This window comes from Acomys minous, assembly GCF_964271855.1.
Source record: "Acomys minous genome assembly, chromosome: 11".
NCBI lineage: Eukaryota > Metazoa > Chordata > Mammalia > Rodentia > Muridae > Acomys > Acomys minous.
The window spans coordinates 95,713,426-95,731,064 of record NC_140492.1 but is presented as its reverse complement, the minus strand read 5'-3'; the positions used below and the strand labels follow the sequence as shown (position 1 = coordinate 95,731,064).

Below are 17,639 nucleotides of genomic sequence, written 5' to 3'. Positions count from 1 at the left end.
GGGTCTCTTTCTATGTAGCTGTGTCTAAACCGGTACTCTAGTACCAAAGTCTATATCAAAGCTTGAACTCACATCAGCCCATGTGATGAGGCCTGACTTGGATATGTAAATGTGCAAGTGTCTCTATAGTAGGCAGACTTAGATTTCTTTGGGTACACACCCAAGAGTGGGATAGCTTGCTCACGTGGTAGTGAGGCTTTTATTTTTTTGAGGAACTTCCATACTGGTTTCCATAGTGGCTGTGCCAGTTTACACCTCGCCAAGAATGTTTAAGGGTGTCCTGGTTTCTCGCATTCTCACCTGCATTTGTTGTTCATTTTCATGATGATTGCCATTCCAGCTGGGTGAGATAGAATCTCAGAGATGATCCCGTCACCATTTTCCTACTAGGTAATGTTGAACATTTAAAAAAAAAATCAACTTGGTATTTTTTTTCCTTTGAGAGAGTCTATTCAGTTCCTAAGCTTACTTATAGTTTGGATTTCTTGGTATTTAATGTTTGGAGTTCTTTATAGATTCTTGATATGAATCCTCTGTGAGATACAGTTGGCAAACGTTGCCTCCCAGTCTGACATCTGATTGTTTCCTTGGCTAGTAGAACGTTTTTAACTTCATGCAGACCCATTAATCAATTCGTGTAATTCCCAGGGTCTTGGGGTCCTTCTCAGAACATCCTCGCTTGTGTCTCTTCAGCTATTTTAATCTAGTAGTGTAGGAGCTTTAGGTCTTTCCTTAAGGTCTGGGTCCACTTTTAACTGATGTTTGTGCGGAGCGAGGGCTGTGTATCTAGTTGCATTCTTCTATGTGGGCTTTTCCAGTTTTCTTAGTACCCCACTCAGCAACAAGACTGGCTTTCCTCCAATGTGTATTTTTTGCCACCTTTGTTGAAGACAAGGTAGCTGTAGCCGGGAGGTTTATTTTTGGTCTTTTATTCTAATTCATTGGCCTGTGGCCTGTGCCATTACCATGTGAGTTTTTGGTACGATGACTGTGTAGTTACAGTTTGAGAGTAAGCTTTATAATAAATACCCCCAGATTGCACTTTCTTCTTAAGGTTACTGTGACTATTTGGAGTTTTTTTTTTTTGAAGGCAAGCATTTTACCATCTGAGCGAGCTATCTAGCCTTAGAAAAAGCTTTTAAAGAGCAAACTTGACAGGAACATGCTTACAAGTAAAAGCCTGTCCCTACATTGGTCTTGAAGTTACTTTTTAAATTTTTGATAGAGGCTGCCCTTCATACTCTGGGAATGAGTCTGGGGTAGCTCTTCTGAAATCAAAGGTCTTTAGTGGAGAAAGAATTTGGGTAAAATGAGGAGAAATGATTATTTCCAGACATACAGCATGTTAAGAGATATCCTATGATGAACAGGAATAAGAATGATTAGAAGTATGTCCAAGGACCCTCCACACATGCCAAATGGGAACCTCGCTGCAGGAGATACACACCGCTGCTTGTGAATTGTCATAGTAACCACTGATTGTGAATTGTCATAGTAACCACCGCTTGTGAGTTGTCATGGTAACCACCGCTTGTGAATTGTCATAGTAACCACCACTTTCGAATTGTCATGGTAACCACCGCTTGTGAATTGTCTTAGTAACCACCACGTGTGAATTGTCATAGTAGCCAGCACGTGTGAATTGTCATAGTAACCACCACTTGTGAACTGTCATAGAAACTACCGCTTGTGGATTGTCATAGTAACCACTGCTTGTGAATTGTCATAGTAACCACCACTTGTGAATTGTCATGGTTACCACCGCTTGTGAACTGCCTTAGTAACCACCATGTGTGAATTGTCATAGTAACCACCACTTGTGAATTGCACCGTAAGTTGCTCTTGTCCTCTGTGGTGAGAGTATCTCATGGACCCCAGAGAGGAAGGACTGAAGTGGGAAGTGTGTTGGCTATGTCTGTGTGAAACTAAACATCTGGGCAGTAGCTAGAAATTTTAGCCAAAGCATCTGGAAGTTTATTTCCATTTGTGGGTTATTGTGCTGGCTTTGATGGCACTGTCTGAGGTGGCTCAGCCTGCTTTTAGCTGCTTATTTAATGTCACAGAGACACAGAAACTAAAAAATCACATGCTATGATGACAGGTTGGTTATGGTTAAAGAATATTTTAAAAAGTTTTTAATATCAATTAAAACATGGTTACGTCCCATATAATAATAAGCTGTTTTAGCATATATGAATTGTGGATTTTATTGTGATATTTCATACATGTATCAAATGTACTTTGATAATATTATTTTCCCCCTCACCCTGTTGTTCTTTCTTCCCTCTAAATAGCCACTCTTCTAACTGTGTGATTTTATTTGTGTATGTTAATTATGGATAATGTATCTTCTTACATTTCCAGATATATAATGTACTCTGATCATATTTACTTCCCGATAGCACCCTCTTCTCTTTCTTTCACTTCATCAGTTGTCTTCCTCTTCCCACGTGTTTTCTAATTCTTTCATCCCTTTGTGTGTGTTTACGTTTTTCATATAATATATTTTGGTTATATTCTTTCCCCTCTCCCAGCTCTTCTCAGATCCTTCCCATCTCTTTATCCACTCAACTCCATGTTTTTCCTCCCTCTTTTCTCTCTCTAAAAAGCTCCAAAGAACAAAAAATGAAAACCTAAATAATTGTTAGGTAGTTAACTTAGGCTTACTTACAGGACTATGTGTGATGGGCTGTTCCCAGCTCATGGGAGCCTTACCAGTGACTGCACTATTGTCTCTTCTCAGCTTTCACTAGCTGCATATAAATCCCCCCTTTATGGCAAGATGCTGGAGATACTCAATGTTGTGCAGATAACCCCAGCTTAAGAGTGTAGCTGCGATGTCATATTCAGCCATTAAGGTTCTACATCATCTCCTGCTCTCTGCCTCTTCCCCTAGCCCTTCCTCTTCTTTGTCTGTGATGCTCCTTGAGCCTTGGAGTGGTGCTAGAGATTCTCACTTTATAGCTGAGCATTTGGCTGTCACTTAATCCCATCACACTGACCAGTTGTGAGTCTCTACAGTTACCACTGCCCAGTGCAAAAAGAAGCATCTCTGATCAAAGCTGATAGTAACAATGACCCATGGGTATAAACATGGTTATTTAGGTGACAATTTGATTGACATATCATATCTACTTAGCAAAATGACAGTTTTATCTTCCTTCTAGGGTCCAAAGTATCCCCAGACCTAGGTGTTTGGCAGTTTTTACAGTATCTGATGAAGATTGTCTCCTATAGAGTGGACCTCAAATCCAATCAGAGTCTAGTTAGTCACCTTTGTAACATATTTGTCAGTATTGAACCACTAGGAACATCTTACCTAGCTTGTTGGTAGTGCTGTATGTAGGGTCCACAGCTGGAGAAAAGGGCTGAGGACTATTCTCCCTTCACATCCTAAGGGCACCTTTTGGCACTGTGAGACTATCCTGCAGCGGGGAAGCCACTCACCCAGCTCCAGCTTGGTTTATGTATGCCCTGCAGTCAGAGTGTCTGGTGTCTTCAGAGTGTCTGGTGTCTGGTGTCTTCAGCAACAGGAGCTTACCATTTTGCTCAGGTGCTAATTGTTAATATTGATTTGGGAGTGCTAGGGGCCTCCCTGACCAACAAACACAAGAAAAGAGCCCACTCCTATCACTGGAGGTTTTATTTAATAACATGCTTTCTGAGAGCAGGTTTGTCCATTCATACGACCTTTGTACCTACTTCCCAAATTGTGTGTGTGTGTATGTGTGCGTGCACATGTGCATATGCATATGAATATGCCTGCACTTGTGCATGGGCACATGTATGCATTAGTCTTTCATGTGGAGGCCAGAAATTGACTTCAGGTATCTTCCCCTGTCACTTTTATTTTTATTTTTTATTTTTTTGAGACAAGGTCTTTCACTAAATCTAATAAAGCTTGCTGTTTGCTAAACTGGTTGACCAGAAAGCTCTCAGGATCTACCTATCAGGATCTACCTGTCTCCATCCCTGCCTCCTGTGCTACAAGTTGTAGGCATGCACTGTCACACCTGGCTTTTACACGGGTGCTAGAAATCCAAATCCAGGTGGCTTTCAGGTTCATGTGCTTGCCGAGCAAACATTTTACCCACAGAATCACCTCTTCAGCTCTCTGTAATTAGCTTCTCATGCACGAAGTTTCCTTAAGTCTTTTTCATCCATACTTTTGGTTTGCCCTCCCTATTGATGTCTTTTTTTTTACTTTTCCCACTTTCTCCACTTTAATTGTTCTTCTCAACCTTCTCCTTTCACTTTTATATCTCATGCATCAAACTCAGCATCTCAAAGCCTCCTCTCCCTCTCTGATCAACCCCTCTATAGTTTCCTAGATGCTACACACACCTGCTCCCACATAAATACATATATTAAAATATGAAGCTAGAATTTATCTATGAGATAAAAACATATGGTGTTTGTCTTTCCAAGCCTAGGTTACCTAGCTTACTATAATATCTTGCAGCTCCAAACATTTTTCCTGCAAGTTTTATAACTTTATTTTTTTCTTCAGAGAAGAATAAAATTTCACAGATATTTGTACCACATTTCATTACCCTTTTATCAGTTGAGGGCATCTGTGATGATTCTGTTTCCTTGCTATTGTGAAGAGAGACAAGAAAGATGAGTGAGCAAATATCTTTGTAGTAGGATACAGGATCCTTTGGGTATATGTCCAGGGGCGGTCATATGATTATTCAAGTCTTAGTTTTTAGTTTTAATATCCACAGTGGCTGTACCAGTTTACACCCCACACAGTGAATATGAGGGTTCTGCTCACTCCACATCCTGACCAGCATTTATTGCCATTTGGTTTCTAGCTGAAAACTATTATGATTAGAGTGAGCTGGAATCTCAAGGTTATAAGTGTAACTTTTTATTTTCTGAAAGTAATTGTTGTCTCAGAGGTTCACTGCCTCTGTCTGCTAACCTGGGCCTAGATCTGGAAGCTTTGAGCCTTCTTATAATCTAAACCAGGCTGAGAATGTTTTCAGCCTCTGAGACTTAATGCTGAATAAGCTCCCACCCTTCCTAGCTCTTCCTGAACTCTGGCTGGTTGGTTCGACTCAGCTATTCTGGCTCAAACGCCTCTCTGAGCTGACTGATCCAAACTGGCTTCTCTCAGCTTCTGACTGAATTGCTCTGCTTGGCCTCAAACGAACTCTAGCAATCTGTTCTAATCTTCTGACTTCTTTTTATTCTCTGGCTTGTTCTGTCTTCACATGAGTCTAGCTTGTTCTCTTGCTGTCTCTGTAAAACTCTCTCGGTAAAATTGCCTCTTTCCTCTCTCTGCTGCTCTCTTAAGTTGCCTCTTTCCTGTCCTCATGTGAGTTGGGCATATTTTTTTTTTCTGTCAAATCTTTCATTTGTCACTTTGCCTCTCAATTAGGCACCACTTCCAAACATATGTGCTTCCTTCTACACACTAACCTTACCTAGATTGTGTGGGATTAAAGGTGTGTGCTAGGGGCCGCTCTGTACTCCAGTCTTATCACAGAGACCTAGAAGGTCTGTATGTGATCAGAGCAGCCATGTGGCTGCATTAAAATTACTCTAAACAAAAGAGTTTTAATAAGCATTTCTCTTATGTATAATGATGTTGAACACTTAAAATTTGTCTACATATTTTTTCTTTTGAGAATTCTGTTTGATTCCTTAGCTTTTTTTTTTTGTGGGGGGAGGTCTGGGTTGTTTTCTTGTTTAGTTTTCTGTGTATTTTGGTTATTAATTCTATGTCAGATGGCCACGGTTTTCTCCCATTCTATCGGCTGTGTCTTCACCCACTTAACAGTTTACTTTGTGATACAGAAGCTTTTAAATGTCGTTAGGTCGCATTTGTCCATTTGTCCCATGAGGCCCCTCATTTCCATGCTGGAGTCCCATTCAGGAAGTCCTTACGTATGCCTGTGCATTGTAGTGGGTTTTTTTTTTTCCTGTTTCTTTTTTCTCTAGCAATTTCAGACTTTCAGATCTTATCTTAAAGTCTTTGATTCATGTGGATTTGAATTTTTTTTTTCAGGTAAGAGATACAGTTCTCGTTCTTCTCCAATATGAAGATAATGTTTTTTTTCTAGCACTGCCTGTTGAGGATACTGTCTTTTTGCCAACGTGTACTTTTGGCATTGTTGTTAAAACAAACAAACAAACAAACAAAACCCTCAAAACCAAAACCAAACCAGGTAGCTGTAGCTATATGGGCTTTTTATCTGAGTCCTCTACTCCAGTCCATTGGTTTCCATGTGCCAGTCTCATGTTGTTTATTTGCATTTATTTATTTATTTATTTATTTATTTATTTATTTCCAGAGCCGAGGACCGAACCCAGGGCCTTGCGCTTGCAAGCGCTCTGCCACTGAGCTAAATCCCCCCAAGCCCCAGCCCGGGCCCGCCATGTTGCTTTTATTACCATAGCTCTGCGGTGCAACTCAGAGCAGGAAGAGTGGTATCTCTAGTGGTATTCTTTGCTCAGGATTGCTTCGGTTATCTGGAATCTTTTGTGTTCCCATATAAAATTTAAGACTTTAAAAAAAATTATATTCCCATGGGCAGTGGTGGTCTACACCTTTAATCTCACCACTTTGGAGGCAGAGGCAGTTGCAACTCTGTGAGTTCAAGGCCAGCCTGGTCTAGAGAGGAGAGTGAGTTCCAGGACAGCCATGGCTACACAGAGCAAACTCCGTTGTGAAAAACATACATATGCATATATATGTATATAAATATATAATATATAAAAATATTTTATTTGATGCTAACCTGAAATTCAAATTTAACTGGATATCATACACATACACACACACACACACACACACGCACACACACGCACACACATACATACTCCTTGAAGAATGGTGTTGGAATTTTGATGGAATCTTTATTTTTGGTTAAAAAAAATTAAAAGAATTGAATCAATAGACTCACAGTCTTCCTTTTAGAAATGTAATCTTTTTAATTGTAATAGAATTATATCTCATCTCTCCCTCTCTCTTTTCTTTTTTGGACAGGGTCTAACTATATAGCCTTGGCAGGCCTGGAACTTGCTATGTAGATTGTGCTCTCCTTGACTTATACACATCCTCCTGTGTCTGCCTCTAAATGCTGGAAGGAAAGGCATGCACCACTGGGCCCAGCTCCAGCATTTCCTTAGTTTAAGTTGGACGGTAATGTTTGCAGCGAGAGGAAAGCCTGGCATGATGAGAGGATTTTTTGACATTAAGGATATAGGCAAGACTTGGGGGATGTCCAGAATATTAATATTTCATTTTTGTTATGTAGAATTCTGTTGTTCTGGGACAAAGATGATAAGGAGTCAGTAACAAGAAACATAGATTCCCCTTCTCCCCCCTAGCTTGCTTTTTTATCTTCTCCATCCAACCAGAGTTTGCTATTTCCTGAGAAAAAAATATGGATACAATATGAAGATTCAGCGGTAGAATTTGTTCTCTCTTAAGAGCTTTGTGTGTGTGTGTGTGTGTGTGTGTGTGTGTGTGTGTGTGTGTGTGTGTGTATTTGAAAACTACTGGACTGGATCAATGGAAGTGATCAATAACGAAAGCCGTCTTCAGGAACAAGGAGTAAAAATGTCAAACAGAAATGTGCTCTTGGCCAAACAGAAGGGGGGAAGGGTAATTTCTTTTCTAGCAACAAGTCCTGCTAAGGCGACTAATTATAGTTAACAGATATTGCCTGGGACTTACATTAAAGTTTTATTTGATGCTAACCTGAAATTCAAGTGTAACTAGATGTCTTGTGCTTTTATTTGTTATAGCTGAAAACCCAATCACATATTCTTTATGACAAAATTGTGAATGGATTCTCCAAGATAATGATTATTTTTCTATACACAGGAAAAAAATTCTCACATCTTGGCTACATACATCAGAACATATGAGTCCCCGCCAGCCCCCTCTTTAAGTCCCTACACAACTTTCCCCTTAGCCAGCAATCTTTTCGCCCTGCCACCTATAAAAGGAATAGTCTGGAAGGGCCCAGTCCTCCCCTCAGGACATTGAGAACAAATTAGTGTAACTCCTGTCATTAAGCTAACTTTTCCAATTCTTCTTGAGACAGGCTCTCATGAGCCTTCTTTTTTTGCTTTTTATTATTATTGTGTCAATATTTCCCAGACCTTCACAGTGAGATATTGGAGAAAGAGCTGCAGGGAGTCTAAAGGTGTTGATTTACTGTCATCACTCAGGGAATCCGAGAGAGGCCTGGAGAGGCTGGATACTCTATTGTGTCACCTCTACTCACGCATGACATGTTGGACCTTCTCACCTCACTGTGTCCTGCAGAAAATTACTTTCAATACTAAGTATAAAAAGATAATAATAAGATAAAAACCGTAGCAATGAAATCTTGCTCTATTACAATAATTTTTTTAAAAGCCCCACTAGTCTCTTATTCATTTCTCTAGTTTCTTTTTCCTTTTTTTTTGTGTGGCATATATGATCATGTGAGTGTGTGTGTGTGTGTGTGTGTGTGTGTGTGTGTGTGTGTGTGTGTGTGTGTTTGTGTGTGTGTGCCTAGAGGCTAGAGGTCTTCTTCAGTTAGTATTTCCTTATTTATTTTTTGGGGACATGATCTCTTGTTGGATTTGGAGTTGGCTGGCTGGCCAGCAAGCCCTGGGGATGCTCCTGTCTCTGTCTCCTAGTGCTGGGATTAGAGGCAAACAGTGCTATGCCTGACTTTGTACATGGGTGCTACAAAGCATGTTGCCAGCTGAGTCACCTTCTTGGCCCACATCCATCCATTACCTATTCAATCAGGCAGTAAGCTTCATGAGGGCAAAACACCTTGTCTGTCTGTTTCCTTGTAGCATGCCTTCCACTTAGAATAACGTCAAAGAAAGAGTCTCAATAAATTATGCGTGAATAAATGGAGTCTGGCAAGCAGTGCAAGGCTGGTATCTTGCATAAGACACTGTGCAACCCAAGGCGCATCTATACAACCTTTAGTCTATTTTATCTTTGTGTTTCATGTGGTTTCTAATGAAGTCTTCCAGTGACCCAACAAAGAAATTCAGTCTTCAGTTATGAGTCTCAGGTTCAAGTTAGCATAAAAAAAACCTGTTATCAAAAAATGTCTTGGAGTGTTTCAATAATATTTTCGAGTGTTGCTCGAGTGTCCATTATCTGAGCTGTTTGAGGCTAGAAGCTAAAAACCAGGATGAAAAGCAACTTAGGGGGAAGATAGGGTTTATTTCACTTTATGTTTTCAGGTCTTAGTCCAGCACGGAGGGAAGTCAGGACAGAAACTGAAGCAGGAGTGAGGCAGAAACCAGGAAGGAATGCTGATTTCTGCCTCCCTCCCTTCTTTGTTCTCAGACAGCTTTCTTATTCAGCAAAAAAAATTACCTGCCCCACGATCCCACCAGTGGTTGCCTGGGCACAGCTGGCCACAACCCTATCAATCAACAATCAAATAATTCCTCATAGACATGGCCACAGGCCAATCCGATCTGAGAAATCTCCCCAGTGGAGACTCTCTTGGATAGCTCTGGGCTGTGTCAAGTGGATAGACGAGGCTAGGACGCTGGTCTTTACCATCGGAATTTCATAAATGATAAATACAATTACGAAAAAGGTTTCTAGACAGTTAAAATGAGATCTCCATCTTGGATAATTTATTACATGAAGGTAAAGGTTAACAATAACAGTCCCCTGGAAGTATAGGCTCAGGGTTGTACTTTTATCACCACATTCAGTTCTCAGAAACCTGAAAGCTGTCATAGCTTCACTTTATAGAGGAAGACACCACAGAAACCTGAAAAAACAGAATAGTAACAACCAACGGGAAGGCAAAGTAACCTGCCTAAGTCACACAGCTGGAAACTTGAGGAGCGGGGATATAGACGTATAGTTCTTACATTTCAAAAACGATTCCTCATAGTGACCATGTAATATACAATACGTTGGAAGAAAGACGTTTTTGGTTAGGTTTCAACCCATTACACACAATAATGATGGGGTACAGTTATAGGTTCCTCTAATGATAGAGTAAATTGATTGTGTGCTTCTAGAATTATGGGCAAGAGTTTTTCTAGTAGGTTTTTTTTTTCTTCTATTATACATAGTTTTCCTTCAGCAACTTAAAAAGTACTTTGTTAAAATTTGAAATTATAATATATTTACATCACTTTCTCCCTCCAGCCCCTCTCACGCACCCTTCCTTCATTCTCTATTTCAAACTCATGGCCTCTTTTTCTTTAGTTGTTGTTACACACACACACACACACACACACACACACACACACACCCTTACCTCAGTCTTTTTAGTGCTACCTCTGTGTATGTTTCCAGGGCTGACCACTTGGTATATACAGTTCACGGTAGCCAACTGGGGGAGGCTCTTTCCCCTGGGGGAGACATTTTCCCCATTCTCAGCACTCCCCCATTTCTCATAGTTCCTTGTTTAGGGTTGAGGGCCCACGCCATACTTTATTCTTCTTATTCTTCAACTGGGAGAACTAATGTGCAAATAAATCTTTATCTATTTTCCTGCTAACTAATCTTAACAAACAAACAAACAAAAACAAAACAAAACCCAAAACAAACCAAACAGTAGCAGCAAGGTCCTGCACCCAGTGAGGACGGGATGATGTATGCGGTTATGTACGTATGACCTTTACTTTTTCTTGCTGGGCTTTATTTCTTTTACTCATGGGCTTATAAAGCACAGGTTGGATGGTAGCCTGCTTTTCCCCCACAGAACTCTCATTTTAAAGTGTGGTTTCCAGCCATGTGTTAATTTTAGTACCGTTTTACTTCATTAAAATAATTGGCAACTTCCTTGAGTTCATCACAATGGGAGTTTACCTATTTTTAACTGTCTAAAGCTCAATGAAGTGGTGCTATTTTTACTTGAAAAAAATAAGCCCTCATGAGTTATTTCTGAAGACTTTCCCCTATAAAAGGTGGGTACTTACGTCACTTCCATTTCACAGTAGAGAAGAGTCGGGGCTCCAAGAAGTTAAATAACCCGGGAGGGGCTTCCGAACACCAGTCCTAGCTCCTGCCTCAGCTCAGTGTTCTTGGCCACAGAAGAGTCAACCTTATGATGTCTGTGACCTCTTGGCTCTGCCTCCTATTTATAGGCAGCCATCATCCTTCACAGCATTTAGAACATGACCACTGGTACCCAGGGTTATGTTCAAACACTCTATCATCCAAAAAGAGCTGTGATTACGACTGGGTTACCCTCTATCATGGCCAGTTCTGGTTGGGAGTGGCTGTTAAAGTGATGTCACCTCTCTTCCAGTGAACATCTAGGAGTAGCAACACTCCTCACCCCGTATCCCTGCATCCTCAGCATCCCTAGGTCTGGGGAGTGGTTTTGTTTTGTTTTTGTGTGTGGTTTTTTTTGTTTTGTTTTGTTTTTTTGTTTTTGTTTTTTGTTTTTGGCTCCTTCATGGCATTTTCTGTTGGTTTGGCTTCTTTGAAAGCCCCACCCCCAATGCTGCTTGCTGCTAAAGAGCGGCAAACAGACCCTCAGGGAAGTAGACAGAAAGGTAAGCAGCTGATGTCGAGGAAGAATCAGCAGCATTATTCTTGCTTTCTTCTATTCAGAAAGTCCAAGTTAAAGTGTCAATAGAAGGCCTCGGAAGGACACTGTCGTGTGGTATTTTATCTAGAGCTGGGGCCTGGGCCTCTCCTTTGTTGGTCCTCATATCTTGCCCCATGTCTTGAAATACCTTCTTTGTACACATTCCTCCCAGTTTCTCTTCTGAGGTTCTAGTGTGTGCAAAATTTGCATAGGCAGCTCTGCTCAGCATGCTCAACGCACTCTTGACCTTCTTCCCAGACTCCTCTTCTCTCAACCACCCCCTCCCTTCCTGGTAAGCATCTGCTTTAGTCTCTCAGTTAACTCAGGTTAGATGCTCAGGCCTCACCTGTCACTCATTTTGCTCACAGCTCATATCTAATCAGCTCTCACATCTGTCACAATATGCTCAGAAATCTGACCACTCTTCATGCTTCATGCCCATCATCCGAGCCTAGAGTCCCTGCCTGCCTCCTGAGTTGCTGTAATAGTATTATTCTTCCTTCACCCTTGCTTTGTAGTCTCTTCTCCACAGACCAGTGAGTGCAATTTAAAAAATTTTAATTTTATTAATTTATTCCGATTACATCTCAATTGTTGTCACTTGTATCCTCCCGTTCCTCCCTCCCTCCCTCTTTCACCCTCTTTCACCCTATTCCCCTCCCCTAGATCTAAGACTGAGGGGACCTCCTCCCCCACTATATGGTCATAGGCTACCAAGTCTCATCTTGGTAGCCTGCTTATTCTTTCTTTGAGTGCCATCAGGCCTCCCTATGAAGAGGAGGAAGTGGTCAAATATGGGGCACCAGAGTTCATGTCAGAGTCAGTCCCTGCTCTCCACGTAACTGTGGAGAATGGAGAATTTAAAGATTGCAGAATTATGACCATCCTCTGACTGAAACCCATCAGCAGTCTCTCATTTCCTTTGGTGAGGGATCCAGACTCCTACATGATCAGACTTCCTTCCCTGACCTCTGACCTCACCTCCAGCCACCTTCTCCTTGTTCCACTGCAGTCCAGCCATAGTGGCCTTCTCACATGGAACTTGCCAGTCACAAGTACTTTGGTTCTTCATCTATCCAGAACACCGTCCTCCCTGGACTCCGTGTCTGCTTTACCTCTCTGCTCAAAACTCTCTACTAGAGAGTTTCCTGCGATCTATGTAGAACAGTGCTATCACCTGAGAGCATGTTTTCCGTGTAGCCCCATTACCTTGAACAGTGCCATGACCTGGTACAAGGAGACAGTCAGAAACATTTGCTCTCAATGAGTAAAAATTAATCAATTAGTTACCAAGTAAGAAAATAATTTTTGTTTTGTGGCTTCCCCTTGAATGTTTTAAATTTAGTCCTAGGTTCTAGTGCTACCTTAGTACACACACACACGCACACACATTCATCATAGGGAAGAAAATTTGTCCCAATTTATTCACCTATAAAATTAAGGGTTTCTCTAGCTAGTGTGTAGGGTATGTGAGCACATTTTTCTGAGACCATATACGTATAGCATTTCTGAGCATACTGTGCTGAGCTTCTTCTATGGCTCTTCCTGTGTTTGCAGTGCTGGAGACAGCATTTTTCTTCAGCATCTGAGGATCCTTGATCCTCATCCACACATCATGTACTTGTGCAAATATGAGGAGTATTGTGTGATATGTTGCCAGGCATGGGCTAACGGTGACAGAACATAAAGTTGTTATATAATGTACATTAAACCATCAGAGCAGACTTAAGGTTATCTATAAAATAATCTGGCCTCACTAATCTTCACTTGGCTACATTTACTTGAGTAGGCAAGATGTACAGGACTATGGTGGGCATTATTATAACCAAAGAATCCCTTTGGGGAATGTTTTACATGTGAATTTCCATGGTTTCATAACTGTGTTGGAAAAATCAAATAATTCAAAACCACTGATGTTATGATAGTGGTTCTAGAGGGCAGAAATGTGTTCTGTGCCTTTGTAGAGTTTGGTGTAGGCTGAAAGAAAGAACTGTGAGTCCATACATGTGTGTGGTAGATGCAGGCTTGGTGTCTTAGCGTTTTATTGCTGTGAGGAGACACTATGTCCATGGCAACTCTTGCAAAGGAAAGCATTTAACTGAGTCTGGCTTACAGTTTCAGAGGTTAAGTCTGTTCAGTCCATCATTATGGTGGGAAGCATGGCAGCATGCAAGCAGACATAGGCCGGAGAAGGAGCTGAGAGTGCTACATCTGAATCTGCAGGCAGCAGGAAGAGACAGTGTGCCCCTAGGCCCAGCTTGAGCTTGTGAGACCTCAAAGGCCACCCCCAGTGACACACTTCCTCTGAAAAGGCCATACCTACTTCAACAAGGCCACACCTTCTAAGAGTGCCACTCCCTGAGAGCTTGTAGGGGCCATTTTTATTCAGCTCTTAGGAGGCTGTTTACACAGAATGCATTTCCTCTTCATGTCTTGACCTAGTAATGATAATACCTTGAATGGTACTGAGACTCAGATGTTTGTGCTATTCCTCGTGAGCCTCCTTTAGAAATGAGCCCTCCCTCCCCCTTGGAATCATCCTGTTTCACACGAGTCATCTATTTCTGGTTGGGGTGTGGCCTAATACAGCCCCATAACACATTCTACTTTTAATGGGAACACCAATAGGTTATGCCTGTTTTGGTCCAGCAAGGTTGCTGCACCTTTTACTAAAAGTTGGACTTGATATCTGACCAAAGGAGATGAAGTCAGTTTTCTAAATTCTGAACCTTTGGTGAAAGCCCCTGGACTTGAAATCTCGTTTGCCCATCCTTGTTACTGCATACTTGCCCTTAGTGTCCTAATAGGTCACTTGACATTATGGTGTAATTCCCAAATTAAGACTTCTTTGAGAGTGCAGAGGTATACCGTGACTAAGTGATTCATGGACAATTTATATAAGCCAAGACTGTGGAAGGCAAACGTGACCTAGTGACTGTTACAGAGGTGACATGAAGGGGGGCTACACAGTGGTCTCTTATTCTCTGCAGGGGATGGCTCCAGGTCGCTTTCCTCACTTGCCACGAGTACCAAAATCTGAAGATGTTCAAATTACTTAGATAAAGTGGTTTGGTATTTTCATATAACTTACACCCACCCACCCCAAATTTAAAATAACATACCAGTTGTTTACAATGCATAATATACACGGTAAGTTCTCATGCTGTATAATTTGGGGGATTTTTTTTAAAAAAAAAAAGCAAATTCTGTACAAGCTCAGAACAGGTGCATTCTTTAAACATTTGTTGTTTGTTCTCAAACAGGTCCTCACTATGTAGGTCAGACATCAATTCATGATCCTCCTGCCTCAGGCTACTGAGTGCTGAGGAAAGGTACACGATCTCATGTTTTGTTTTTGTTTTTGTTTTTTTTCTGAATAATTTTGATGCAAGTTTGATTGAGTGCAGGATATAAAACCTGTAGCTTAAGAGAGCCAACTACGTTTTTTTTTCCTCCATCAATTTGAAGTTATGATTCTACCACAGAGGGTAATGAGCCTCCTCCTGTTAGCAAGACCTACCTACCTTTTTGGTCCTCTTTGGGGGCCCTGTCCTAGGCCATAGGGAAAAGCCTCATTGTTGTCTTTGGCAGTTCCTGGATGAAGAATGTCCGCTCTAGCACGAGTTGGATGATTGAAGTTTCTCTCTGCCAAGCTGGGTGGCAGTGTGGGTAGCTCCTGGCTTATTCCTAGCATTGCCTTTAGTTAGGAATTAGAGTCATATGAAAGTCCTTGAGAAGATAGTCTCCTAGTGTCTTCAGATTCTCTCGTTGTCATCAAAAGAATTAGAGCATGTCTAAGCTCCCGAAAGAGACTATAAAAAAGCGTAATACACTTGGAGAGAATAAGAAGACTACAGACCCGTGGAGAGAAAGGGCAGACACACTTCAGCCTAGCCTGTGAGCAAAGGCCACGGGCGCATCAGGGCACCAGCTGCTGCACAGAGCGGATGAAAGGCTTGAGGCACATCACCAGCGCACACGTGTGTTTGAAGAACTGGGTTTACTTAGTGTGATGCATTCTCTTTATAAACCTTTCATCAACTAAAAATGTGAAGAGATGCTTCAAAGCATCAGGACCACCCCAGCGGCCGGGGTTGTGCCTGGAAGCTGCTCCCTCCTCATTTGGCTTGGAGGTTTTTTTTGGCTTGGATGTAGTGCATCGGATTAGCCAGCCAATTACCGAGCTGATACTCTATCTGCCCCTCCAGGGATTTCCCTTCAGATGCTCACAGAAACATTTTGTTTTCCCTGGAAGAACAGTTCGGTCAGCCTTCGGGTAACCACCTTTTGTAGCCTGTGCCAGAGTTTGGATTGATTTCTATAGCCTGATCCTCCTTGATGTTCTAGTTCAGGGTGTTCCTGTTGGTGATTTATGGGGAGCACTTTCAGCCCTCTAACCTGGTGATCATAATTACCATTATTGAAAACAAAGGTGTTCCTCCAAGTGGCTGCCTCTTCCTGCACATTCAAGAATGTGCACGTGTGCATTTTTACATTGTGAAAGAACAGGGAGCTACTGGTTTTGTGTGTGTGTGTGTGTGTGTGTGTGTGTGTGTGTGTGTGTGTTTTGTTTTTTTTCTCTCCTGAGAAGGCTCTTCTAGGATTAAGTGATACTCTTATTCTTATGATTCTAGTTATAATCCCCTGCATTTGGACTTATTTATTGCTTAATGGCTCAGATTGGCACCTCACTGATCTGGACTTCCAAGGCAAATGCCACCAGAGAAGAATTATGCCTCCGAGTCTGATAGCTTCTGTAGATGAAAGGGTGTGGTTGAGATCATAGGCCTAGTGCTTGGCCCTTCCTATGAACAATTGTCTTGGAGAGGTCAGATAAGTAGGCACATGGCCTCAGTTCAGCTCTGCAGGATTTGGGAGGTCTTACCAAGTGAGAGGTAAAGTATGAACCAAGACTAAAATGCACCTCTACTGTCATCTGCACTGTCCCCACTGCCACCCACTTTCCTGTACTGAGAAAAGAAAAATTCTCAGATTGCCTTGGTGGTGGTGGTTATTGTTCTTTTCTTTTGTTTTGTCTGTGCTTCTAGACTCTTCTAGACACTTCATCGAAATGCTCTTGCTAACAAGCCAAGTGACTGCTTAGAGTGATGGATGCTGTGGTAGTAAGCGCTGTGTCAGTTATGTTTTGCTGCACCGATTAAACATTCTGGCCAAAAGACCTTAAGGAAGAACAGGTTTATTTTTGGCTTACAACTCCATAAGGCTAGAATCTACATTGTCAGGAAATGCATGGCAGCCTGGTGTTGAGAGTGAATAAACTGGCCAATCACGTATTAACAGAATACAGGAAGCAGAGTGAGGAAGCAGGAAGTGATACAAGCCTATAGTGTCAGGAAATGTATGGCAGCATGGTGGTGAGAGTGAAAAAACTGGCCAATCACATATTAACAGTATACAGGAAGCAGAGGGAGCAAGCAGGAAGTGATGCAAGCATCTAAACCAAAATCCCGCCCCCAAGGAAGGACTTCTTCAGCAAGGCTGCACCTTTAAAGCTTCCACGACCTCATCAAACAGCATTGCAGACTGCAGGCCAAGTGTTCACAGAAAGAGCCTGTGGGAGATTTTTCTCATTTCCACAGTAACAAGGCCCTGATGCTCCTCCGTGAGAGCGATCCCTGATCCACCTCATTCACTTAGAGTCATCAATTCTATTCTTCACTCATTTTTGCAGCATTTATGAAATATCTGCAACATTGTGCTCAGGGCTAGAAAATTGTGATGAATGACACTATCCCTTTTTGGCTAAGGGTATAATAGCACACCCAGAAAACCTCAGAGGCACAAACGTAAATTCATAAGAATAAATGAGTTTTTGTAAGATGGCTGGATCATTAATAATTCAAAGTGAAAAGCTTTTTTCTTTCTATACTAAAAATTAAACCTAGAAATGGAAACAGACAACAGTGTTTTAGTCAATGTAATAACATAATGTATAATTATACATCATTTAAAAAACTAAGAAATCTTTATGTCATTAAGGAATATTAGCTCCTTATGAGGAGTATGGAATAAATTCAAACAGATAGATACACATGCCATAGTTCTAGACAGAGTCATAAAAACACCTAGAATTGCCCAAAG

At 41.5% G+C, this 17,639-nt stretch overlaps 1 long non-coding RNA gene across 1 annotated transcript in view; it reads left to right on the top strand.

The window, feature by feature from the left end:
• Positions 1-17,639, top strand: part of LOC311608734 — a 248,930-nt gene that overhangs the window by 155,344 nt on the left and 75,947 nt on the right. The window lies entirely within an intron of this gene.